Below are 27,958 nucleotides of genomic sequence, written 5' to 3' on the forward strand. Positions count from 1 at the left end.
CGAAATCCGCGTGAACATGAAGAAATAGCTTATTTTGAATAATGGAATGGACTGCTGCAACCCTTCAGTCCCTAATCAAGGCAAAATTTATACACAAAATTAAAGCGTATTGATAGAGGAATAAACTGAGTATAAACGATATGTGCAGCAATGACCATTAGAGGGGTTACGGAGGACCTAAATGCCAAAATACGCGTGAAAATTAAGAATTAGCCAATTTTGAATAATGAAATAGATATTTTGAATAATGGAATGGAATGCTGCTACCCTTTAGCCCCTAATTTGTATAAACCTTATACTTCATTCGAAAGCTTATTACGAGAGGAACAAAAGGTATATAGTCAACTTGGTGCACAACGCATATTAGAGTAGAAACGAAGAACCTAAATATCGAAATACGCTTGAACATGAAGAAATAGCTTATTTTGAATAATGGAATGGACTGCTGCAACCCGTCAGCTCTTGATTAAGGAAAAATGTATACATCACAACAAAGCTAATAAATAGAGGAATAAACTGAGAAGAAACAATATGTGCCGCAATGACCATTAGAGGGGTTACGGGGGACCTAAATGCCAAAATCCGCGTGAAAAATAAGAAACAGTCAATTTTGAATAATAAAATGGATATTTTGAATAATGGAATGGACTGCAAGGACCCTTCAGCTCTTAATTACAGATCTACCTTCTATCTGATTCGGAAGCTTATAAAAAGAGGAACAAATGGTATATAGTCAATTTATTCCGCGGAGTAACGAAGGACTTAAATATCGAAATACGCGTGAACATTTTGAGGGGAATTTCTGCCAGGACCGGACCTAAAAATCCGAAAATCTTGTTCGCTCGTTGACGAGGTTAAGAGGGCAAAACGTGGGTGGTTGGGGTTGAAGGGGAAAAATGGGGGGTTGGGGTCTTGGGAAAATGTATCTTTGTTGAAGGAAGAAAGCACACCAAAACAAAATCCACAGATAGAATAAACACAATGGATTGTAAGATTACAAATATGTCTGACTAGAGAGAGAATATGGCGAAAGAGGTAGACATTTTGGAAAATACTGATGAGGCAACTCGCAAATGGCGAGAAGTAGGTCAGGACTCACCCTGGATTGTCAAAGACATTAAAGATGTTGACACGAAGTGTGGGTATGCAAAATTATAACCCGGTGCTCGAAAGAGAAAAATATCCGTACTTGGGGATGTGATAGAGTAAACAAACAGCTTACCACCGTCTGGAGCTGTGCTAATCGTGAGCTATGGGATGAAAAAAACAGGCGCACCGGGTATGATTACCACATTTATATTTGTGTACGGTATGATTGGAAGTGTGAGGATATGTTGTTTAGGCCTGGAAATCGGGTCTAAAACCATTGAATTGGGGATGATGGGAAAAACCTAAAAGAAACATTCTGACAGATCCTCGCTGAAATTGGACATGGGTTGCTGTAGCTGATCTTTATGGTCGTAGTAGTTTTTGAGGCAGGTTACGACTTTCCCAAACTCGGCATTATCGATCTGTTCATCATCAGCTAAAACAGAGCTGACACATTGCTCAACCAAGGACTCTTTGGACTGGACCAATCGCAAGGTATCGTGGTGTTTCTTTTTCTATTTGGTTACATGCCTAGAAATAAAGGTGAGATCCATTACGATGGCAGCATTCAAGCAAGCTAGAAACCTCAGAGGAAGAATGGCCTTAACACCTGTACCGGTCAAAGCTGAACCCACTGTACTGCTGGTTAACACCAAACTACCCAAAGAACAAGCACTCAGTGCTACAGATACAGCTTTGTCCATAGGTTTATAGGCGTCCAAGGTAGTTTGATACCTTCAAATTTCTGCATCGAGTTGATTCTACACACATTCGCCTATAGTCTGCCGATACCCAAAATCTAAATCGTTCATTTATTTTATAGGAGCTGAGGAGGGGAATGTTTTTGAAGGGGCTGTTAGCATCTAAATATAAGATCAGACCGGCTCCGTCGTGGAATTGCTGACCACGCTTCAAGTAGAGTCCATATCCATAGGTAATCCGGGCGTTTGGTGATTTTAGTTAGAGACCGTTGCCACTGGGATTCACTGTGAAAACGCATTCATCACGTTTCAGGTATAATCCAGACCTTGAGGCCTTGTTGACAGCTACACCACCCAAACCGCTCAAGACTTCAACACCCAAGGCTGGTAGAATAGTCTTTTGCTATCATGGGGAGTGCCCTCATTGCCAGCCCTGCCAACATGGGTAGGAATCCACATACTTTTTGCATGTTTACCTTCATTTGGGTGGTACTCAGCTCCCGATTCATACCACCAGTACCTTTTTTGGAGAAGCTTGGTAATCTTTTGGACCTGCCGAGAGGTGAGCAAGGTTTGCATGGGACAGACGAATGGCGACTGGACAACCTTTCTTGGCAGCCCGTTGTAGTTTAATATTGACCTTTTTTTTTCAAGTTCAAACCATGTTCGTGATAAGTCATTATTCATACCTCTCGAAGATGAAAACGGATGGTGAGATGTTCACCTCTAAGATCGATGTACATACCGTCTTGATCGTTGAGATATGTTTGCATGCGATTGCTGGTTCACAAGATCACTGGCAAGTATATATACTAGGTTCTTGGGGGTTTGAATGATTTTCATACCAGGATCGTCTGCGGGAAACAAAACTGTAGATGGAAGACTGGTGTGTACCATTTACATAACTTCCATGGTTGATATCACTATTCACCAGAATGCTGTTGATTCTGATATGTTCAATGTGCTCCCCTTCTGTATAGCCGTTTGTGATCATACAAAACGTGTAAATCTGCCACTTGAATCTCAGGACGGTGTTGATGCTATAATTGACAACGTTGAAGTCTACTTGATAGAGTCTGGCGAGGGTCAGCGTTATGGTCTCCCGCTTGGCATCGATGATGATCTTCGTTTTGTGTTTGTTGAGCCGCTGGATTTCATTGTTGTTGTCTTCGATGTCATAGGAACCTGTGCTCACTGCGATGGAAAACCAGTTTTCACCATCGTCGGGAGAGTAGCAGAAGGAATTGTTACCTGTATGCATATGAATTTTAGGGATGAAGTTGTTGGTTTCCAGGTTCACCAATGCCATCTCGTAGGTCTTGGATTCCTTGAGGTGCAGTGAGGGTTGAACCGGGTAAGGATTTGGCTATCGTTTCCAGAAACGACGAAGGAAAACTCATGCTTTGGGTTGGAGTTATTAGCAATTTGCTGCAACCATGTGTTATCCATTTATTTATGGTACACCATTGGCACATATTTTTGCTTCAACTCTTCGATACCGTCATACTTCTCAGTTGTTTAATTACCTTCACCACGAGCGCATAGACTTTGGCAGGGTTGCTGGCAAAAAGGAGTTACTTGTAGGTGAATTTTATCCATTTTTTTACTTTTTGTACACGACGTTCATCTTCTGACCATCGAATTCAAACTGCCGGATTCTGTCGGAAATCACAAGTGCAAATGCCTCGGTGTTTGTAGGTACTTTGCGCTCGAACTCTATCAGGATCTGAATGTCAACGATTATGCACATTAAATCAAGCCACGATGTCAGCAACACTCATTCCGGCATCAACCATTCCAAGAGCTTCCTAAAGGTCAATTTCGGGGAGGCCTGGTTGACGCCCCATGCAATTTTTTCAAAGGTGTATGTGTTTTTCTTACCAATGGTGTGTTTCTGAACGTTAGTGAAAAATATCGTTTTAAAAGTACAGGTACAGAAGGTAAAACATCAATTACACGTGCAAAGCTGAAATGGCGCGAAATCAATCATCAGGAAAAAAGTACGACAGTTTTAAATTACAGGTAAAACTTAGGATTATATCAATGATATTTAAATATTTTTTTTCCAGAAACAACAAAAAAAAAACAAAAAAAAAAGTGTTGTTAAACTTTTTTGGCTCAGTATACTATTAAGTCATAAAATTAAGAAGTCAATTAGCCATGTGGAATACTCGTTTAATTTTTACTTGTACACTCTACTCACCATGTAGATGCAAATTTATACCCTTTTCTACTTACAGTTACATGTACTGTAAATGGGCGACCATTTGATTAATTTATTCAATTCTTGTACACAATTATTTCCTGCATTTTGTGTTGTCGATAATTCTCTTTCATCAATCAGGCCTTTGGACCGACTTATTTATTAGTTCCTACTAGTATATTACTTTTCTACGTGGTAATTACAGAAAATTCGAATTACATTTTTTTCATGATATGAAAATTGACAAAAGTTAAAAATATGTAGAAAATGTATCTTGCCTCTGGCACGTACTGAACCTCTGCTTAGACGAAGTCGTTCATGAACATAGCCGTTAGAAATTAAAATGGTAATAAAAGATTGTATTTTAGTCTGGTATTTGAAAATTGAAGATAAATCTGTATTTCTGATACGTATTTTAAAACTGCCTTATATCTCACTTCATTATTTTCGGACCGTCTAAAACATCACTGAATCAGAGATTAATGTACAAACAAATAAGAAGATGTGGTATAGGTTCCAATGACACAACTCTCCATCCAAGTAACAATGTATAAATAATTAACAATTACAGGTCAAGTCAAATTACGCTTTGCAAAACGGAGACCGGGCTATATTGTATGTCTACTACAATTAACCGGAAAATGTTAATTTTATGTTATATGTCATATATATATGATCAACAGGATAAAACGCAGGGTGCCTCCATTTTTCTGTTGGTATTCTGAATGCATTTTATTAGAGCTATCTTCTCACATTTTTATTTGAAATTCTATCATTCATTTTAACTTCAAATATTCATATAATGATACCCTTTCTGTGTATAATCCATACAAACTGTATCATATTTTCACAGTCTGTAGCTTGAAATGAAACTCAGTGACCTAAATTGTGTTTCATTTTTAACATATCATAATATAAACTACATCTTTGACAAAGGATATAACGAAAAATTCTATCAACTTTCATACTACCATTATTAAAAATTTCTATTATCAAGTAGTGCCGATAATGTGTCCTAGTACCTATAAAATTTCATGCAAAAGTCACCATAGCAGTTACCTGTTTTATCTAAAAGATAATTAAAAGTTCGGTTATATGATACTAAACCTAACTGAAGGCACAGAAACCCTTTGCATATAAGAAAAAAATGTAAAAAAGTATTTAAGAAAAACTGCGAATGGATACTGGAACAGAACTGAAATTAAATGTCTCTCTGATGTTTAGGTTGTTTTCTTTTTAACAAAATATTTCTCTTTTCGCAAAAAATGAAATTGACACTCATCGATGTAGGGCAGTAAGCAAATGAAAGCAATCGACAGATTGATGCTTTCTGTAAACCATTTCATTCATAAACACAACTGTTATGAAGTCTTTACAGCAACAGGATGACTTATTCCCTGGTTTGAATTGTTTTGTTTCGGAACCTTCTTAGAGCTTACTATTTGGTATGGATTTTCTGTATGATGACTTATGGTTGCTTTTATCTGTCATTTACTCTGGTTAATAGTTGTCTAGTTTGCAATCATACCACATATTTTTTTAAATTTTAAATTTATGTTATTCTCTGTTTAAACGATCAAGCTATTCATTCTGAGTATATAAAATTAACGAATATTAATTAAATGTTATTTTGATGTACCCTTGTAATTATCGCGGGATTTAAACTCAAACGTGCATAGGATTTCGAGACGGCGACCTTTAATAATTCACATCTATACTGTGAAAACTGGACCCCTGTTGTGTTCACCTCGAAGTGCGATGCTACATGTATAGATGGAACGGCGGACCAGTTTAACATCTATAAGTCAGTTGGTCTCTGATGGATATTTGTTTCTTAAGTCGATAAAATGCAACTGTACTATTTGTCTAAGGTTTTACACGAATTTGCGACGAAGCATATTGTATAATATTCATTGAATATTCTTTTCTTGGTATAATTGAGATTTTTTTTTATCCCGGTTTAATATTAATATTTGATTTATATGAATTAACGGAAATTCATAACTCTAACTACATTTTTGGGACTTTGCACTTTACACTAAATATGACTGTTTGTCCTTACTGACACTAAAGTGCAATTTTTAAGATGATTTGTTGTAAAATTTTACATTACTTTAAGTCATGAGTACAATTGATTAGGGATGGAAAATTCTATGTCGTGCATAAACGGAATGGAACATGGAAAACATATTCTTACCCCAGGAGTAGATTACCTTAGCCGTATTTGGCACAACTTTTTGGAATTTTGGATTCTCAATGCTCTTCAACTTTGTATTTATTTGGCTTTTTAACTATTTTGATCTGAGCGTCACTGATGAGTCTTATGTAGACGAAACGCGCGTCTGGCGTATAAAATTATAATCCTGGTACTTTTGATAACTATTTACACCACTGGGTCGATGCCACTGCTGGTGGACGTTTCGTCCCCGAGGGTATCACCAGCCCAGTAGTCAGCACTTCGGTGTTGACATGAATATCAATTATATGGTCATTTTTATAAATTTCCTGTTTACAAAACTTTGAATTATTCGAAAAACTAAGGATTTTCTTACCCCAGTAGTAGATTACCTTAGCCGTATTTGGCACAACTTTTTGGAATTTTGGATTCTCAATGCTCTTCAACTTTGTATTTATTTGGCTTTTTAACTATTTTGATCTGAGCGTCACTGATGAGTCTTATGTAGACGAAACGCGCGTCTGGCGTATAAAATTATAATCCTGGTACTTTTGATAACTATTTACACCACTGGGTCGATGCCACTGCTGGTGGACGTTTCGTCCCCGAGGGTATCACCAGCCCAGTAGTCAGCACTTCGGTGTTGACATGAATATCAATTATATGGTCATTTTTATAAATTTCCTGTTTACAAAACTTTGAATTATTCGAAAAACTAAGGATTTTCTTACCCCAGGAGTAGATTACCTTAGCCGTATTTGGCACAACTTTTTGGAATTTTGGATTCTCAATGCTCTTCAACTTTGTATTTATTTGGCTTTTTAACTATTTTGATCTGAGCGTCACTGATGAGTCTTATGTAGACGAAACGCGCGTCTGGCGTATAAAATTATAATCCTGGTACTTTTGATAACTATTTACACCACTGGGTCGATGCCACTGCTGGTGGACGTTTCGTCCCCGAGGGTATCACCAGCCCAGTAGTCAGCACTTCGGTGTTGACATGAATATCAATTATATGGTCATTTTTATAAATTTCCTGTTTACAAAACTTTGAATTATTCGAAAAACTAAGGATTTTCTTACCCCAGGAGTAGATTACCTTAGCCGTATTTGGCACAACTTTTTGGAATTTTGGATTCTCAATGCTCTTCAACTTTGTATTTATTTGGCTTTTTAACTATTTTGATCTGAGCGTCACTGATGAGTCTTATGTAGACGAAACGCGCGTCTGGCGTATAAAATTATAATCCTGGTACTTTTGATAACTATTTACACCACTGGGTCGATGCCACTGCTGGTGGACGTTTCGTCCCCGAGGGTATCACCAGCCCAGTAGTCAGCACTTCGGTGTTGACATGAATATCAATTATATGGTCATTTTTATAAATTTCCTGTTTACAAAACTTTGAATTATTCGAAAAACTAAGGATTTTCTTACCCCAGGAGTAGATTACCTTAGCCGTATTTGGCACAACTTTTTGGAATTTTGGATTCTCAATGCTCTTCAACTTTGTATTTATTTGGCTTTTTAACTATTTTGATCTGAGCGTCACTGATGAGTCTTATGTAGACGAAACGCGCGTCTGGCGTATAAAATTATAATCCTGGTACTTTTGATAACTATTTACACCACTGGGTCGATGCCACTGCTGGTGGACGTTTCGTCCCCGAGGGTATCACCAGCCCAGTAGTCAGCACTTCGGTGTTGACATGAATATCAATTATATGGTCATTTTTATAAATTTCCTGTTTACAAAACTTTGAATTATTCGAAAAACTAAGGATTTTCTTACCCCAGGAGTAGATTACCTTAGCCGTATTTGGCACAACTTTTTGGAATTTTGGATTCTCAATGCTCTTCAACTTTGTATTTATTTGGCTTTTTAACTATTTTGATCTGAGCGTCACTGATGAGTCTTATGTAGACGAAACGCGCGTCTGGCGTATAAAATTATAATCCTGGTACTTTTGATAACTATTTACACCACTGGGTCGATGCCACTGCTGGTGGACGTTTCGTCCCCGAGGGTATCACCAGCCCAGTAGTCAGCACTTCGGTGTTGACATGAATATCAATTATATGGTCATTTTTATAAATTTCCTGTTTACAAAACTTTGAATTATTCGAAAAACTAAGGATTTTCTTACCCCAGGAGTAGATTACCTTAGCCGTATTTGGCACAACTTTTTGGAATTTTGGATTCTCAATGCTCTTCAACTTTGTATTTATTTGGCTTTTTAACTATTTTGATCTGAGCGTCACTGATGAGTCTTATGTAGACGAAACGCGCGTCTGGCGTATAAAATTATAATCCTGGTACTTTTGATAACTACTTTATATATATCTGCACAAATATCTTTGTTTCAAAAGAGTTTTGATTCAATATTTGTAGGTACTTTTTCATTGCAAATTTTAAGACAAAGCTGAAATATCTACACTATATTATATATGGTTTTCTAAAATGCTTTCATCGGCAACGTTTAGGGCTGAATATTAATTTCTAGTTTATGGACATTTGTTAAAAGATCACAAGTTTTTAGAGACATCATCATAATCTATAATTTTACCCCCCCCCCCCAAAAAAAAAGCCTTTGATGATGATGGCAGTTTTTAAAGACCTTGACTGGCTATACAGCCCTTACATACATGTATCTATAGGTATACTATGCTTATTGAAATTAGTTTTATATGTGAAAGTACTTGACAGTTTTTATTAACGGTTTCAGTAACTGAAAACGCAACTGTCAGTGAATAAATCGACAATTTGTACTGGTTTTATGTCTTCTTTTTTTTTCTTCACATAATTAAAAAAAGAAGATGTGGTATGATTGCAATGAGATAACTCTCAACAAGAGATCAAATGACACAGAAATTTTAACAAATTTATATATAAAGGTCACCGTACAGCCTTCAACAGTGAGCAAAGCCCATACCGCAGTCAGCTCCCTGTGATTATTTTCTTGTGATTTTTATTCTTGTGGCTTTTTTTCCTGTGACTTTATTTTCTAGGGACTTGTGACTTTTTTCCCGGGTTCCTGTGACTTTTATTTCGTTTACCGTTCTATTAACAGGTATCACGTTATAACTATACACTGTTATTGTCAGATTAGCTGAAAGCTTAAACATTTCAAATAAAGGAAATAAAAATACTGGATCATATTTCTGAACAAATTTTAAACACCAAAAAAAATCAAGATCAATGTAAATATATAAATATCGTTATCAGTCTCATTTGCTAAAAATAACAAAGATAAAAGTTCCATTTGATGATTGGCAGTAGAATATTATGTTATCTGTTGAACAACTCAGTGTGAAATGTCTGGCAAGTTTTCAAAAGATGTCCTGCAGAGTATACCCGCTGGTTATTTGGATTGATTAAAAATGTATTCAAACCTCGAAAACGTTGTCACCACTTTAATTAATACACATCTGTTGCAATAAAATGTCTTTTTAGCTTTACAGAAATATGTTATTGTCAATAGTCCTCTAAACTAAAACACAAGGCTGCATATTCATGTTTCATATGCATGATATTAATGATATGCAAATAAAAAAATAGTTTCCTATAACAGTAAGATTACAGTAACTGTATTAAAAAAATATAAATCTAGCTTGTTTACTTAAATCATGGAAGTATTATATAATACTTCCATGCTTAAATGAAACACAGACCTACTGAAATAAGTTTTAAGCAATCGTAGATACATTTTATTCAGCATTTACTTTTAATTATTTAAAATAGAAAGAAGACTATTTACAAACTACCATACTACAATTTTCTACATTCGTTTTATTGTCAATTAGTTAGACAACCATATCTGCAATTCGGCATATCCAGTAAGCCATGTGTAGAGTACACTTTAATATACAATGATATAGGGATATTTTTAAACATCCTTTTTACAAAAAATAAATAATGAAACTGTGAATACATTTAATCTCAATATGAAAGTAAAATATAATATGTCCATGTCTCAACAAGTTTTTAATGACTATACTTCGAACAAAAAAGTCTATTCAGACCTGAGCCTGTGACCATCGGTGGTTATCGGTTTTTTTTTAATGAAGAAAAATACATGTGATGATGTGAATATCAAATACGAAATTTATCTGTGAAACGAACCAAATTACCTTTCGTTTTAGAATGATACAATCGTTCACACACGCTGTAAACGTTTTACAACGAAATGATTAGCTTCACAATTAACCGCACAACACGCTTGTTATCATTCCATGTCGTATATAAACGGAATGGAACACGGAATGGAACACGGAATGAACTTAAACGAAATGAACGAAATGAATGGAATGAATTACACGCAAACGGAATAAACGAAACACGCAAACGGAACGAATGAAAAACGAAGCGAAAACAGAAAAACGGGAAACTTGAGTGGTTCAGTAGCTGTATGTATGCTCTTGATAGAAACAACGTATAAGTCATTCCTTTCCGGGTATGTATGCTCTTGATAGAAACAATCAATTAGTCAGTCCTTTCCCGGTATGTATGCTCTTGATAGAAACAATCTATCAGTCAGTCCTTTCCTGGTATGTATGGTCTTGGTAGAAACAATCTATAGGTCAGTCCTTTCCCGGTAAGTATGCTCTTGATAGAAACAATATATAAATCAGTCCTTTCCCGGTATGTATGCTCTTGATAAAAACAATCTATAAGTCAGTCCTTTCCCGGTATGTATGTTTTTGATAGAAACAATCTATAAGTCAGTCCTTTCCTGGTATGTATGCCCTTGATAGAAACAACATGTAAGTCATTCCTTTCCCGGTATGTATGCTCTTGATAGAAACAATCAATAAGTCAGTCCTTTCCCGGTATGTATGCTCTTGATAGAAACAATCTATCAATTAGTCCTTTCCTGGTATGTATGGTCTTGATAGAAACAATCTATAAGTCAGTCCTTTCCCATTAGTATGCTCTTGATAGAAACAATCTATAAGTCAGTCCTTTCCCGGTATGTATGCTCTTGGTAGAAACAATCTACAAGTCAGTCCTTTCCCGGTATGTATGCTCTTGATAGAAACAATCTATAAGTCAGTCCTTTCCTGGTATGTAGGTTCTTGATAGAAACAATCCATAAGTCAGTCCTTTTCTAGTACATATATGTATGCTCTTGATAGAAACAATATATAAGTCAGTCCTTTCCTGGTATGTATGCTCTTGATAGAAATAATCTATAAGTCAGTCCTTTCCCGGTATGTATGCTCTTGATAGAAACAATCTATAAGTCAGTCCTTTCCTGGTATGTATGCTCTTGATAGAAACAATTTATAAGTTAGTCCTTTCCTGGTATATATGGTCTGCAATTCGGCATATCCAGTAAGCCATGTGTAGAGTACACTTTAATATACAATGATATAGGGATATTTTTAAACATCCTTTTTACAAAAAATAAATAATGAAACTGTGAATACATTTAATCTCAATATGAAAGTAAAATATAATATGTCCATGTCTCAACAAATTTTTAACGACTATACTGCAAACAAAAAAGTCTATTCAGACCTGAGCCTGTGACCATCAATGGTTATCGTTTTTTTTTTTAATAAAGAAAAATACATGTGATGATGTGAATATAAAATACGAAATTTATCTGTGAAACGAACCAAATTACCTTTCGTTTTAGAATGATACAATCGTTCACACACGCTGTAAACGTTTTACAACGAAATGATTAGCTTCACAATTAACCGCACAACACGCTTGTTATCATTCGATGTCGTATATAAACGGAATGGAACACGGAATGGAACACGGAATGAACTTAAACGAAATGAACGAAATGAATGGAATGAATTACACGCAAACGGAATAAACGAAACACGCAAACGGAACGAATGAAAAACGAAGCGAAAACAGAAAAACGGGAAACTTGAGTGGTTCAGTAGCTGTATGTATGCTCTTGATAGAAACAACGTATAGGTCATTCCTTTCCCGTTATGTATGCTCTAGATAGAAACAATCAATTAGTCAGTCCTTTCTTGGTATGTATGCTCTTGATAGAAACAATCTATTAGTCAGTCCTTTCCTGGTATGTATGGTCTTGATAGAAACAATCTATAGGTCAGTCCTTTCCCGGTAAGTATGCTCTTGATAGAAACAATATATAAATCAGTCCTTTCCCGGTATGTATGCTCTTGATAGAAACAATATATAAGTCAGTCCTTTCCTGGTATGTATATGGTCTTGATAGAAACAATCTATAAGTCAGTCCTTTCCCGATATATATGCTCTTGATAGATACAATATATAAGTCAGTCCTTTCCCGGTACGTATGCTCTTGATAGAAACAATCTATAAGTCAGTTCTTTTCCGATATGTATGCTCTTGATAGAAACAATCTATAAATCAATCCTTTTCTGGTACATGTATGTATGCTCTTGATAGAAACAATCTATAAGTCAGTCCTTTCCCGGTCAGGCCTCGACAATAACGCTTGTCCGATTGTCCGGTACCAGAGGGAAAAAAGGTCGGACAAGTAAAAGCTTATCAAGCTTGTCCGTCGGGACAAGTACAATTATTCAGCAGAAAATAAATTTAATCCAACTTTGATGAACAATAATGATAAACAAAAAACAAGAAAACAAATATTAGTTTGACATGTTGCTGCATTCTGTTTATTCAAATGGAAAACCTTTTTCATCAACATGTTTACTTGTTGCAATCGATAATTTTTAACTGGTTCTTTGTCGGGTACTTTTTAACAGGTAAAAGGTATACTATTCTCGGAAACCAGTCTTACTGATCCGAATCAATGATGCGCTTTGTAGATAAGGTAACTTTACAGGACAATTCGTCACCTCGACAGGTTTAGCTCCAAGTTTAATATACAGTTTGGCACCGTAGGAGACATATTTAGTAGACATGATTGATAGACAGTTTGACAAGGCAGGAGACATTTGGGACCAGGACAAATCAGTACCTCGTTTTGCTACCTTATTATGTTCCATATAACAAATACCATACTGGTAATTTTTTCACAAAATTTTTATTTTTTTTATTTACCATTAAATTCACAAAATCATATTTGATCATAAGTAGAAAAAAACAATACTGACAATATCGTGACCTATAGTTGTTAATTTCGGTGTCATTTGGTCTCTTGATGAGAGTTGTCTCATTGGCAATCAGACCTTATCTTCTTTTTATTGATTGCATTTCAATAAACTTTTTTCAACTGAAAAAAAAAAACAGGATTATACAAATCCAATGAGTGTACAGGCCTATCAGATGATGCCTCATGTTTAGAGTCTGATGAGACTGGCATTGATAAAAAACTAGAACCTAAGTCCTGTGACATGACTAGATTCAGTTGAACTTGACTCATATTTTTGAAAAGAATTTCAAATCAAAAGAAATACATCAAATCCTGTCTATTGTTTAAATTCGGTTTATTCATTTAATCAACTACAAATATAAAGGTCATTCGGACAAGTAAATTTTGGTATGTACTTGTCCTACAGGACAAGTTGAAAAGAAAGTTATTGTAGAGGCCTGCCGGTATGTATGCTCTTGATAGAAACAATATATAAGTCAGTTCTTTCCTTGTATGAATGCCGAGTATTGTTGGAGAAAACAAATTCCCAAAATAAAAACAACAAAATAATGTGATATCTTTGAAATATAGTTTTTTTTTACAAAGTATAAACGAGGAGCTGTTGTCATAGTATAAGTGTGACGGACAGAATTAAAAAGATGGTATTGTTTCAGTGGACTATTTTAAGTCTTAGTTTCGTTGTGTGTTTCGGTCGATTTAATATGTCATGCCTTTTTTCAACTGATTTTTTTATAGTTTCATATTTTAGTTTGTGTTTTTAAACCAAAGTCTCAGGTTAGGATCCCAATTATCAAACACCGTCATATTCTGTATGTGCCTGTCCAAAGCCTGGAACCTGAAATTCAGTGGTTGTCGCTTGTTAATTGTTGCATTTATGTCATATTTGCTTTCATGTTTGTCGTTTTTTCTATGAATCAGGCCGTCAGATTTCATGTTTGGATTGATTTACATTTGTCACGTCGGGGCCTTTTAAAGCATTGTATACGGTATGGGCTAAATTCATTGTCAAAGACCGTCCAGTGTCCTATAATTACATGTATCCAATTCATTCCAACTCTGGAGGATAGCTTCTCATTGGTAATCATATCATAGTCATAGAGTATTACTTAAAAAGGTTTTTCATAATTTGTTTTAATATTATTACACAATTTAAACATAATGTGACCAACATTATTTATCGGAAGGTTTGCTAAAGGTCCCGTTCAACTTTAAAATTAAACGTATGATATGCCCTTTTTTGGCATATTGAAATTGTGTAACATTCATCAATCCAATTTACAGTATAAAGTTTCAGAGGTCCCGAAATATGCCTGTCCTCCAGACATGCCAGGTTCGGTCAGACAATATTGCCAACACCAGCTTAAATAAAATGATCTAGTCAAACCCAAGTTAATGTGCGATAAGTGAAAAATTACAAACAATCTGATAGTTAAAGTCCCTCAAGTCGAGAGCGACAGACACATTTATTTTTCAAATTGAATGGAACTTTTCTTTCTTCAATCTTATTTTTTCATTAACATCTAATGATATTTTTTTAAGATAATTTTAGTAATTGTACGGACAACGGTATATATCATAATACGTCCATGAAAGGCGTATGTTTTGTTAAATACTCTGGTAAAGAAGAGGCTTTAATCAGCGTTTATCGCTGACTTTGTTTACTTGTACAACGTTAACCCTGATCTTAAAACGAAATGTTTTACAAGTGTGATAATTTTAGAATTTTGAGAGCAGTTTTAGAGTTCATGTTTAATCCAAGATATAACAGTACTGCACATATACATATTCAGAGACTGGTTGGGTATTCTTACATGGTAGAAGAAACAGAAGAAAACTTTGTTTTATAAGCTATACAACGGTCTTGCCGAGCAATATTTGTGTGATTTAACTCCTCAAACAATACAAATTTACACCTGTTTATCTGCTGCATGGTGGCAATGATATCAACATCTTCCCCTTTTGTAGACTCTCCTTTACACATTCCCCAGTTATTCCTTTTGTCTATCAGAAAATGGAACAAACCTAATATTTAGATATTCGTATCTAAGATTGTATTAATTGCCAATTCATTCTCGTCCTGTTTACACATGTTACATGCCTGAACTATTTGCCACTGAACACAAAGCGAACAACAATCATCCGAACAAACAATCATTCATGTATTACTTCCCTTGTTTCAGGGTGAGCCCATTCAATTAGGGAAGACATTTTCCAGTGAATGATGTGTATGATGATTGCTTTGAGTCTGAATTGGAAGAAATAGGGCTATAAAGTTGTTTGTTTTAATAACTCAGATATATTTTGAGATTTGGACAAACACATGAATATTGATATATGAATATATAATTAATTCAAAATATTATTATAATCGTATTTATTCAATAAATGTTTTTCCTTAAAATATTCATGATTCGATTCACTTATTTTGCTGATTTGCCGTCCCACTGACAGGTAAAGCTGAGTCTATATAATGTGTATGCCCAAATGAAGATCGAGAGCACGGTCTGATCCACCATTGCATTTTGTTTTTTCAGTATAGACGCTAATGGTTTTTAGACTTAGATAGAATTCTTGTTCGATCCCTTGTTAACTGCTACCGGAAAAGTGGTATATTGAATTGTTGCATAAAGAAAAAGGTCAAAATAGAATTATTCAAAGTAATGGCCGATAGTAATGTTTGCTTATGTTACGTCCATTGTCTTGTAAGAATACAATTGTATAAACTATAAAGACATCAGGAATGCTAATGTTGTATGCAAAATCTTATGAAAATTGTCACATCCAAATTTACTCTACCTTACTTGATGCAAAGCTATACTTTGGTATGCATTGATAGCTACATGCATACACTACCAACAATTTGACTAGCATTTACATGTACATTAAATGCCGCTATATAAACAGTACTTTTAGGTAACATCACTAATCAGTTCATTAAATGCCACTACATAAACAGTACTTTTAGAAAACATCACTAATCAGTACATTAAATGCCGCTATATAAACAGTACTTTTAGGAAACATCACTAAACAGTACATTAAATGCCGCTATTTAAAAAGTACTTTTAGGAAACATCACTATTCAGTAGATTAATTTTTATATCATTTTCAGTAATATTGGGAAAAAGTTGTTTACAGTACTGAAAATTTCAGTCATTTTACAGTACTGAAAATTTCAGTCATTTTTCAGTACTGAAAATTTCAGTCATTTTTCAGTACTGAAAATTTCAGTCATTTTTCAGTACTGTATATTTCAGTCATTTTTCAGTACTGAAAGTTTTAGTCATTTTTCAGTACTGTAAATTTCAGTCATTTTCCAGTACTGAAAATTTCAGTCATTTTACAGTACTGAAAATTCAATCATTTTTAAGTACAGAAAATTGTAGTCAAATTCAAGACCTGATAAAAAAAAACTCCAAGGGGAGTTGGGAATAGAAATATAGTCACTTGGTCCTGTTCCGACCAGCAGTAAAAAGCTTCCCAAAGTGGGGCGTCCGTCTGGCTGTGCAAGATGTATCAAGTTTGCAGCTACGTCCTGTCAGAATGCATATGGGGAGGTTAAATCCAATGCCTCGTGTAAAGAGAGTGACAAGATTTCTGCACGTTAAGAACCCTTGCAACAACTCTTCCTGTTGCATGGCAAAATTTCTGTCCCTATCTAATATACGTTTATTTTCTAGTGGAAGTCGAAATTCCTCCCGATCATCATCCCGTCGGGCCTCTATTATTACAAGACTTACTAGTACCTGTTGTATTCATTGTTAACTTGTTCTCGTCCTGAACCTTCGTGAAATATTTGCCACTGGGCTTAAAGCAATCAACAATCAATCAATCATCAACAAATATCATAAGTTGGTTTGGGATAAAAACAAGTATTTTATTTTAAAACTCCATGGCTATATGTATTCTTTCATATCAACACATTAATACATTGAAGAGGATTCTTTTGATGAACTTTATGACAACATTCTTTATGTGCCTGTTTCAAGCCACGACTTCTCATTTTTGATTGTCGTTATTTGTTGTATGTCATAATTTGTGTTATTCAATGTTTTTGGCGTAGATCAGTGCGTTTTTTCCCCTTACGATTAGTTTCACTAGTTATCAAGTAGACTTTTACAGCTTTCCATGAGCAATGATGTTTTTATTGTTGATTCATGTGAAAGACGAAAAAGGAGCTGTCATAAAGACAGTAAAATTTAATCACATAAGCAACAAATACAAAACCATCAGACAGAGGTCACCAATACAGTTCTTCAATATTAAGCAGTCAAAACCATACAAGAAGTTCTGAATAGCTTCGACAAAAAAAAATAGATGTACAGCACAATGTCAGAATATCGTTCATCAAACTAAATGTATAACTGCACAAAGACATATCTATAACATGACTTTGTCCGACTTGGGGCAGAGGTGCATATAAATGTGGCAGGTTGAACCGATTTTGTCGACGGCTGACGTTGAACATTATGGTTATATATATATATATAGTATCCTTGTTATGTTGTTGTTAGTTGGGAGGCATACCACATCTCCTTGTTTTATTAAGAGAAATAAATATGTAGATTATATATGTAGATTATATATGTAGATTATATATGTAGATTATATATGCAGTCGTCTATATTAAAACTGTTGCCCTTTCACACTTTCTTGTAGCACTTGAATTGCAATGAAGTCTTTAATATAGTGCACGTTTCTTCTATAGAAAGAAAAGATCCTTCTGATGTGTATACCATGACAGTTTGTTATCAGTAATAATTTCAAAGTAATTTAAAAAAATAAGCACACGTTTCAAGATATTTTTATAACATGAACCTTGGACCAAGTCAGGAACCTGTAGTCTAGTGGTTGTGGTAAGTTCATTTCGGTCATATTTGTTGTTTGTAAATTGTTTTGTTATACATTAGGCAGTTAAAATTCTCATATGAATTGTTTCATATTCATATTTCACATGTTTAAACCTTTTATAGCGACTTTTACTCACTCTATCAAGGCCGTACAGTTGACTACAATTGGTATATCTAACTAAAACTTTGGTGAATTATAGTTGTCATTGAAAATTATAACCACATTTCTTATTTTGACCAACATTGATATTTTCTATTCAACGGCAAGAAAATAGAACTTTGCTTCTTATTGTTCTTTATGTGGTTTTAATATATATAGCATAAAAATTTTGACAGCAGTAGATTAATATTTGAATGAAAAGATGGACTAATTTTTAGGGTAGTATGGCAGAATCCAATTAAAATACATATTCTAAATATAAAAAGAAATATTAGTTAAATTCTCACGAAACAGTAACCCTTCTACCAAGGATATTTCAGTCTATTACTATATGGAGTCTAATTCGGGTTTCTTCATCTTTTACATTACAAGTAAAAGAGTGTTCATTTGCAAAAAACTGCATTTTTTTGTCTTGACCTAAAGCACTTTCAAAATCACGGTTAGTGTAAAAGAATTATCTAAACTACAGACAAATTTTCTACCTATGAAATTAAAGTGAATCGAGCTATCCCATGATTTTTTTTTATGGGAAATGAACACGAATCGAGCCTTCGTGATGAACATGAATTTAACAGTAACTGAACATATTTTAGATAATATTATAGAAAGTAAATATGTTTTCTTTTTGGTAGTGAGCATGTTTTATACAACCTTTCTTTATTTCTTTCTTGTTGCTTCAATTTCTTGGTCCTCAACAATCAGTCAGTCTTGTAAGCTCTAACCAATAATGTCTCAAATATAACTTATAACATAAGATGTAACAAGAATGCTCAAGCTGAATCGTCTCGCCTGCTTTTCTATTCACGAATTATTTTATGCTGATAGTTCATTGATAGAGTTTTCGTACAAGTGTCACATACACCACACATTGTCAAAGATCCATGAAAATGAAGTCAATGTGAGATAAACCACAGTCGTTTGAATTTTAGTGAGAAATAAACCAAAAAAATAGAAAAAAGTCGCCCATATCTTAAACAAGAAACAGACAAAACCATGAAAATTACATATTGACCAATGAACCATAAATTTAACATTGACCAATGACCTGTGCAAATTAAACAAATAATAGTACACAAGACACATAAAAAGCTAATGACTAAGCAACACGAACCCCACCATGGGTTTGATCTCGGGTGCTCCTGAAGGGTATGCAGATCCTGCTCCACATATAAATGTAGTACACATCCTGTTACCCGTGTTATTACAAATCCGGTAAATAGTCCAATTCGGTAGTTCACTAATAGGTATATAAAGTGAGAAATTAACATAACAAAAATAGAAATTTGTTTTCAAGCAGTTGCTTGACAATGCAAATGAGGTCAAGGCCAACAGACACAATACAGACTTTCGTTATACATGTATAAGCCATCTGTACACAAGGTAGGAAGCCTCCAGTTCAAGTCAATTACCATATAAAATATCAGGCTCAAAACAAATAGCTAACACCGTAGGATTGTTATCTGTATCTTTCGCATGTCACAGGTGCGACAATACAGCAAGAAGACAAGCAATGTCATGTACATCGATGACTCGCATCCTGGATTTTAGTTGTATTTGTTGATCAACTTTGAAACAAATAACTCAGGGAAAAGAGTCTAACTTGCAAAAGACAGAACGAAAAATGTTCATTCTTTAATGATTTTTTTTCTAATCCATTTATCAACTTAATATTCTAAAAATAATTTATTCAAACGCCTGCACCAAGGTAGGAACCTTATCATGTAAAAAAAAACATAAAAAAAATCTGTGTTGATTTAGCTTTGATTCACAATGAAGAGCATGCTATATGTATCAAGTGTACGAATGGCATGTTTCCCTTTAGATTTTTGTTTGGTGTTTTTTATCGATTGATTGCTGTCGGATTCGAAGGCGTTTCTTTTAGGGGCAGGGATCCAGTCCCCTATATGGAGCTACATAAATGGTTAAAGCATAAACTTTCTACATGTCCGACAACATGGAAAGGACTAAAAGTTTGTAAAAGTTATTTTTATTTCAATGTTTTGTACTTTAACGTTTCATTTAAAACTAAACTAAATTTTCTCTTTTGAGACTTTATCTGTAATGTTCATACAATAATTTTAATTTAAATTGTATATTATTATGAACGAGCTTCTGGTTGGGAAAATATACTCATGGCAAGTTATTACAGGTTCTTTTGGTCTCTTTAAAAATACACCACTGTATGTCTCTTAAGCCCCAGTCCCACTAGACCACGATCGCACCACGCTCACCGCGATCTAAAATAAATTTAGATCGTGGTGAGGTCGCGCTATGAGCGGCATGAAAATGTAAATTTTCGTTGCTTTCACGATGCTACTTCGTCCTCTCTACGCTTCTACAAAGATCCCGCTACGATATACCACGTTCTCACCGCGCTTATTCTGCGACCTCACTACGCTTATCAAGATCTTTCTACGCTCTTCACGTTCTCACTACGACCATACCACGAGTTATCCGATTGCAACACGATCTTACTGCGATTATTACACGTTCTTACCACGATTATACTACGTTCATAGCGCTATCTTACTACGTTCTCAGCAATAACGTCAACATCGTGTTCCATATCAATACAGTTCAATTCCTTCTATTTCTGATTAAATCGTAGATTTCTCGGAAACAATACAGTCATGCCACCAAAATCTACCAGAACACGTGGGCATGGTGGTAGGAGTTGATGTAGAGGCAGAGGGAGCAAAGTAACGAATCCTGATCAAGCAGAGATGTCGGACCGACCAATCCAACCTAAATTACAACCTACTGCTGGTCCATGAAGCTCAATGACGATATTTTAGTGAACGATAGCAGAGATGACATAGATGTATCAATATATATAGGAAGATGTGGTATGAGTGCCAATGAGACAACTCTCCATCCAAGTAACAATTTATAAAAGTAAACCATTATAGGCCACGGTACGGCCTTCAACACGGAGCCTTGGCTCACATCAATCAGCACGTTATAAAGGACCCAAAATATTACTAGTGTTAAACCATTTAAACGGGAAAACCAACGGTCTAATCTATATAAAAACGAGAAGCATGGTTGAACCGTTAGAGCAAATGGATAATTACATTCAAACAAACAAAATCTAGGGAGCATTTTTTATATATTTTATGTGAAAATGACAATGAGAATGATGGTCGTAGTGTGAACGTAGTCAGGTCGTAAGAAGAGCGTGATGAGGACGGCAAGGGCGTGCTAGAATCGTACTATGGTCGTGAACAGCGTGGTATAGTCGTAGTGGAAGCGTAGTTGGGTCGCAGTGAGAACGTGATGGTCGTAGTGAGGTCGTTATAACGTCGCTGTGCGATCGTAGCGCAGTCTCTCCGAAATAGAATCACGCTTTCGCTACGCTCTCGTTACGATTGTACAGCGACCTTTGCGATCTTACTACGATCTTAGTGCGCTCTCACTACGCTTCTACTACGACCTGATTTCGCCACGACCGCACCACGATTGTTTTGAACATGTTCAAAGTTGGCCACGCTCTTCACGATCTTGAAGACCTCACCACGACCGTGAAACGACCTTACTGCGATCTACACGATCGCACTACGATCATCGAAATTTGCATTTTTTTTCACGGATCGTAGTGCGATCGTGGCCTAGTGGGACTAGGGTATTACATTTAAGTATTGTTTAAATGTTCTCCCCTGCACAAAATTACTATTAGTACCCATGGATTCTTTCATTTATTTGTATGTTAGATTCTTGTAGGATGTTGATTCAATGATAAAATCCTGTTAAATAAATCGTATTAGACTCTTGGAATTCTTCATTCAGTTGCTGGAATCTAAAAATAAAATTCAGGTTACAATTTTTGTAAAATAATCAAATACTACGGTAACCTTACCAATCAGGGTTATTACTAAGAAATTTTAAAGATGAGTCCACATATTTCGAATTTCTGACATGTGCAATGGTGAGATTAAGGAATTTTTGTAATTTATAATTTATCATTGCATTCTCCATGATAAACTTCTGAAAAAATTTCATAAAGATCTATTTTCCTTTCCTAAAGATACTGTCCTGAAACGAATGTATCTTTGGACGACGCAGACAACGACGACGTCATACCATTATACGATCCCAAACAATTTGTTGCGGTCGTATAAAAAATCATCTATAGTTTACATTGTGGCTTAACTTATAAAATTTGAGGTAGGGCCAATTTCCCGATAATTTTAGTCACAGAAGGGCCAATTTAAAAAAGTGCTGAAAGAACAAAATTTACTTGCTTTTTGATCAATATGTCGATTATCATATATCATGATATGTGTGAAAGATAGTTATTTCAACCCTAAAAAAGAATGAAAGTCAAATATGCAGAATTTAGGGTGTTTTCAGGTTGGAAAAACAGGGAATCCCCCAAGAAGGACATTTCAAACCAAGAAACAAGTTATGTTTTTTTGTTATTGTTGTAATTAATACAACTTTTCCCTCAAAAATGAAATTGGTTTAGTGTGTCCTTATTACAGTATTACCTAAGAAACAACTTTTCAATGCAAAAGTTGAACATCGCTCAATTGTACCTATATAGTTGATTAACACCAAAAGTAATCATATGCACCGCCGTGGCTCAATCGGTAGAGCCTAGCACTTGAACGGAAATATTATTATCAAGAAAGGGTTCGAGTCTCATATGGATGTTTTCATTTTTTTTGTATTGAAATATTAGATAATAATGTTTTTATCATATTTTTTGGGATGTTTGCTTAATTTATAGAGTCATTGTGAATCATTTTGACTTTATATCATTTTATTAAAGAAAAAACGCTTATTGCATGCATTCCTGACTGTACATACTCTTGACTAACTTTCTATTCATGTGTTTACATTTTTTACATATTTGCAAGGAACACCTGCCGTCAAACTGAAGTAGATGTCAGTACATAACCAATAACACGAGACAAATAACACGAGAATTGATTATATAGCAATGAAGCTCAAATGTTGCATGTGTAATATAGTGTAATATACAAATAACTTAAAATAAAGCCATTGTATACAAGTTTCAAAACAACACAAATAAGTTTGGGAAACCTTTTTTGAACATGGTATTATACGTAACAAATGCAGTCAAAGGCAATTTTGTCGCCAATCCACCAACTGTGTAGATACTACTACTGAAATGTGTACCACTGTCCCTGTACTGGTACATAAGTCATCAGAAAATAAAACAACACCACAGAACAAATCAATTACACTACAAATCGTAATTAAATGTAAAACATCAAGAAGCTGTTTTATTTGTTAAAATGACAGGAAAGGCCATATTACATGTGATGATGTGTTGTGTGGTTGTAACACATTAGGTGTTTTATGACCAACTGATGTCAGATTTTGTCGTCCGGTTATAATTATGATCTTATCTTATCTTATAGACGATTAAACCATACAGACCAGGACAAATACGGATATACATATATTCAGAATGAGATAAAAAGCATCCTATTTGAATTTGTTCGATATTATTTGGCTTCCTGACAAGTTACGTGTTATGTTACCTTATGCGCATAAAGGGTGTTAACAATCAGATAAAATCAATAGTCTTGGCCTTGTTTTTTGTAGGAATACCTTTCAAGATATGAAAATAGATGATATGACGTATTTAAATGTACTATAATTAGCATCTTTCGGGCTATTTAAAACATAATTTACCTATCTTATCGATTGAAAAGAATTCACGGGAAATTGGCCATACCTCTTTGACACTTTAAAAAAAAATAATGACGTGTAACAGTCAGGATTCTACTTAGTCTCGATTACCCAGACACATATTTAAATATAGCGTCTGGGGTGATTAACCGGACTGGTCAAATATTCATAGGGGGCGTAACAAATAATTAAATATAGAACATATCTATAAATAGCACTTCCGTTATCCCCAACATAATTAAAAAAAAAACAACAGCAGAAAACAGTGTAGTATATGTACATGTACATGACATTCTTGTAGCTCACTCTATGTTGGCCAACTAACTTGCTGGTGGTAAAACGTCAAATAAATAAAACTGCTTAAAAAAAACATTTCACACGTATTCCTGTTCTCGGAGTTCTTGTCTGAAACCACAGGCCTTAAATGCGTTATATTAAGGTACAAAAATGTATCATTGGAATTTTTTTTCTGCGACAAGTGCCTGTGTCTGAAACTGAGTGATTTATAAACATGTAATAAAGATCTAAGAGTCAAAATTAAGCTTTAATTGGCCGTGCTTAAATATATTCAGATATTTTTTTTTCGTTGATTAAAAGTACTTTATATAAGTTTTACTCTTTTTTTGTCATGGTTTTTATCTTCGACTTGATCATTAACTACTTTTCTAGTTTTTGGCTGGTTGTGTCACCCCTCAGGCTGGTTTCCCATTACCTGGGTACCGCAGACGGAGCCTGCACCCAAACGCCCTCCTCGATTTATTCTGAGGCCTAGTTACGGCCCTGTGTAACTGAATATTATAGCACTCGTCATAGGCGGATCCACCCCATTTTTTTCGTAGGAAAAATGTGGTTGATTATGTAGGGAAACACTGTAGCACGAGTGTGTGTAGTTCCCCCTCTCTAATAACAAGTTCTGGATCCGCCACTGTTCGTGTATAGAGGATACCACGCTCTCTGTACGCTTCAAAAGGGGTCCGTAGGTTGACCGTTATACTTAAATCTATATTTCTGCTTCAATACAATATACCCTTATTTTTTAGTGAGTCATAATTTCTTCAACCCGTGTATTCCGAACGGGCTATAAATTAGGACCTCCTTAATTATTGTTAATTTCTTTTCATCATGAACATTACCATTATTTACCACAAGACGATAAAAAAGCAACCAAAGATTAAACTATTTTTATTTTATTGCACACCTGTCCACTTTATTCCCTTATCTTCATACTATAAAATACCATTATTTTCTCTTTGTATTTTATTACATCGTCCTAAACATGCATGAAATATTTGTCACTGGACGTTAAGCAACCAACCATCAGTATATTGTGTCACCGTTAGTCTCTATTCTTTATTTTTTATCCATTTTTCCTTGTTTTGTCTCATTATTCTCATTTCTGTAAATTCCTGTAATAACTTAGGGACGACATCAAAAGATCAATGTAAGATAAAAAACTTAATTCAAATAGTTTGGGGTGGGGGTTGAACTGCTGCAAGATTTGGTTATCCGGGGGGGGGGGGGGGGGGGGGGGGGGGGGGTCAGTGACAAAACTATGTGAATTAAGTTTTGTATCCTTCATTGAACTTTTGATGTCGTCCCTTATGATGTCCTTTTTTTATAAATCTGATGCACTCACCTTACCAAAAAGCACACATCAAGTAACATCTATGTAAAGAAAAACATCTCATAAAAATACTACAAGATTGCGCATGTAGAAAAACTTCCTTAACAGGTATAACTGGCAGATCAGCGAAATCACACAATAAGCCAACTCAATTTTTATTTACAAAATTAACTGATCTTTAAACTGCAAACGACAGAATAGTCTGAATGTTTCTTAGCTGTTTCACCAATAATCGCCTAATCCTTTTAGGAAGAAAATATTTAGGAACCAACCTTCACACAAAACCACTTTGCAAGTGTAGCCCGTGTCCATGGAGAAATATAGAACTTAAACAGTCAGTCATGAAACCCAATACTCTTTGAATGCATGTTTGAATCATGTACATGGAAAAGATGGAATGGGATTTATCTCATACTGCATAGTAATTTGTAAAAAAAAAAAATTAACTCAAAAGTGTATTCTAATTCTGCAACTCTTATAATATCCATCATGTATTAGCATGCAATAAAGGATAGATTCACAAGAACAAAAACTTCTCATGTGAACCTTTTAAATAAAAATAAGGAAATTGGTATGATTTCTAACGAGGCAACAACCCAGCAGAGTTCAAATGACATGGATATACGCAAATGTGATCACTGCATGACCTTCAATATCAAGAAAACTCCGTATCATATATTCAACTATAAAAAGACCCCACATGAAAATGAGATACAATTCAACCGTAAAAACTAACTCTTTAATTGTTCATATGATTTTTAATTTGTTAATACAAATCTTATTTCCCTACCATGTCTGACAACAATGTGTTTCTTGATATTTGTTTCATTTAATCAATATACGTCTGTGTATTTTTTTTTTCGATTTGTGGCGGCTGTCAAAATAATGTATACCTAGCATGTTTGGTAATGTGATCTATTTATACTGATTGATGCTTCAGTAATTAAAAAAAATCTTTCGGTTTGAACTTTGTTCTTATAAAATTGAAGCATGGTTATGATACAATGAAAATCCTGAATATTACATGTTTTTTAATTCTTCACATTTTACACATAAAATCTGTGTCCATAAATCATCATTGGTTTGTCTACAAAAGAAAGTAAATATTAAAATCATATTAATTTTTAGTCACCAGCATAGCATATATATATGGAAAAAAAATTGTTTAAAAAAACCATCATAGAAATATATTGTATAAATGATTGTCCTGGGGCAAGCTGAATCCCGCATCAGGGTGCAAGATTATATTGCTGCGTTGAAGACCCGACCCATTGGTGGCATCGAACTGTTTACTGCTTTTTTGTCGGGTTTCCCAGTGTCTCTTTGACACATTCCCTGTTTATTTTCTCTATCCAAACCATGCATGGATTTTTCTAATTTTTGAAGGCCATACAGTTGCCTATAATTACTCACATCCAATTGATTTGAACTTGAGTGGATAGTTCACATTTGTATTCATACCACATCTCCTTATTTGTGTAATATTGAGCTTTTTTTTCACTTTTTGTTTTAGTCTACATGATAAACTGTTAATCATGACGATTTCTAGACTACTTTTGGTATTTTATGGCATTGGATTCACTGGTTGCTGCCTCATTTACACCTCTTTTCATTGATGCTGAATATATTGATTAACTGTCTTTTGTTTTGCAGAAAATTGAATGTACAAATCATTTTGACCATTTAGTATAAAATCTTCTAGCATCTCCTACTTTGTTTGTTTTTCTTTGAAAGTGTACATCATTGTGTATCTCTCCTCCCCCCCTTTTTTTTCACACATATCAAGATTTAGATAGATACAACAAACATATCTTGGATGAAGGTGATATTTCGGCGTCTTAGCAGTTTTCCATCAAGTATTTATAAAGTTAACTACACATCAACCCAAAATGTATTTATAACGTAGACGACTGATCGAGTGGTCCCAGTCAACATAACAATTGACATTTATTGTATAATTTTAAACTCGTTTTCGTTGCACGGACATGCATGAAAGAATATAACTACTACTTGCAATTTATGTTACAGTGTGTGTTGTTATAACATCTTACCAAGGTTGGATGTGCTGGTTTTTACTTCGCCTCCATGTTTATGTAAGCCATGCTGTATGGTGTTTTCCATGAATTGTATGTCGTCACAAAAATATATAAATAGCTTTAAACAACAATCGGTACACTCGGGCTTTTCAATAATATTATCGTAATGTCATTTCTTCCGAAGTCAATAACCAACTTCTTGGTTATTCGTCATGGACATTATCTTTGACAACAAGCTAAAAAAGCCGATACTATTCCGAATGTCATAAATTACCATTTTTATATCACTTGTCATCCAGACGCTCTACTTTGAAAAATAAAGCGGCTGGATGATCGAGACTAGATTCTACTTCGTCAAAATTATCTCCCCATTACGCCAAT

At 34.8% G+C, this 27,958-nt stretch overlaps 1 protein-coding gene and 1 long non-coding RNA gene across 3 annotated transcripts in view; both read right to left on the minus strand.

The window, feature by feature from the left end:
* Positions 1-27,958, minus strand: part of LOC143054433 (ficolin-2-like) — a 218,519-nt gene that overhangs the window by 10,922 nt on the left and 179,639 nt on the right. The window lies entirely within an intron of this gene.
* LOC143055641 (uncharacterized) lies at positions 26,556-27,914 on the minus strand. The gene is made up of 2 exons (XR_012972110.1): positions 27,593-27,914; positions 26,556-26,628 (listed from the first exon to the last, which is right to left on the minus strand). It is a non-coding gene; the product is annotated as an uncharacterized LOC143055641 (long non-coding RNA).

The sequence above is a fragment of the Mytilus galloprovincialis genome, chromosome 12 (genome assembly GCF_965363235.1).
Source record: "Mytilus galloprovincialis chromosome 12, xbMytGall1.hap1.1, whole genome shotgun sequence".
Lineage (NCBI taxonomy): Eukaryota > Metazoa > Mollusca > Bivalvia > Mytilida > Mytilidae > Mytilus > Mytilus galloprovincialis.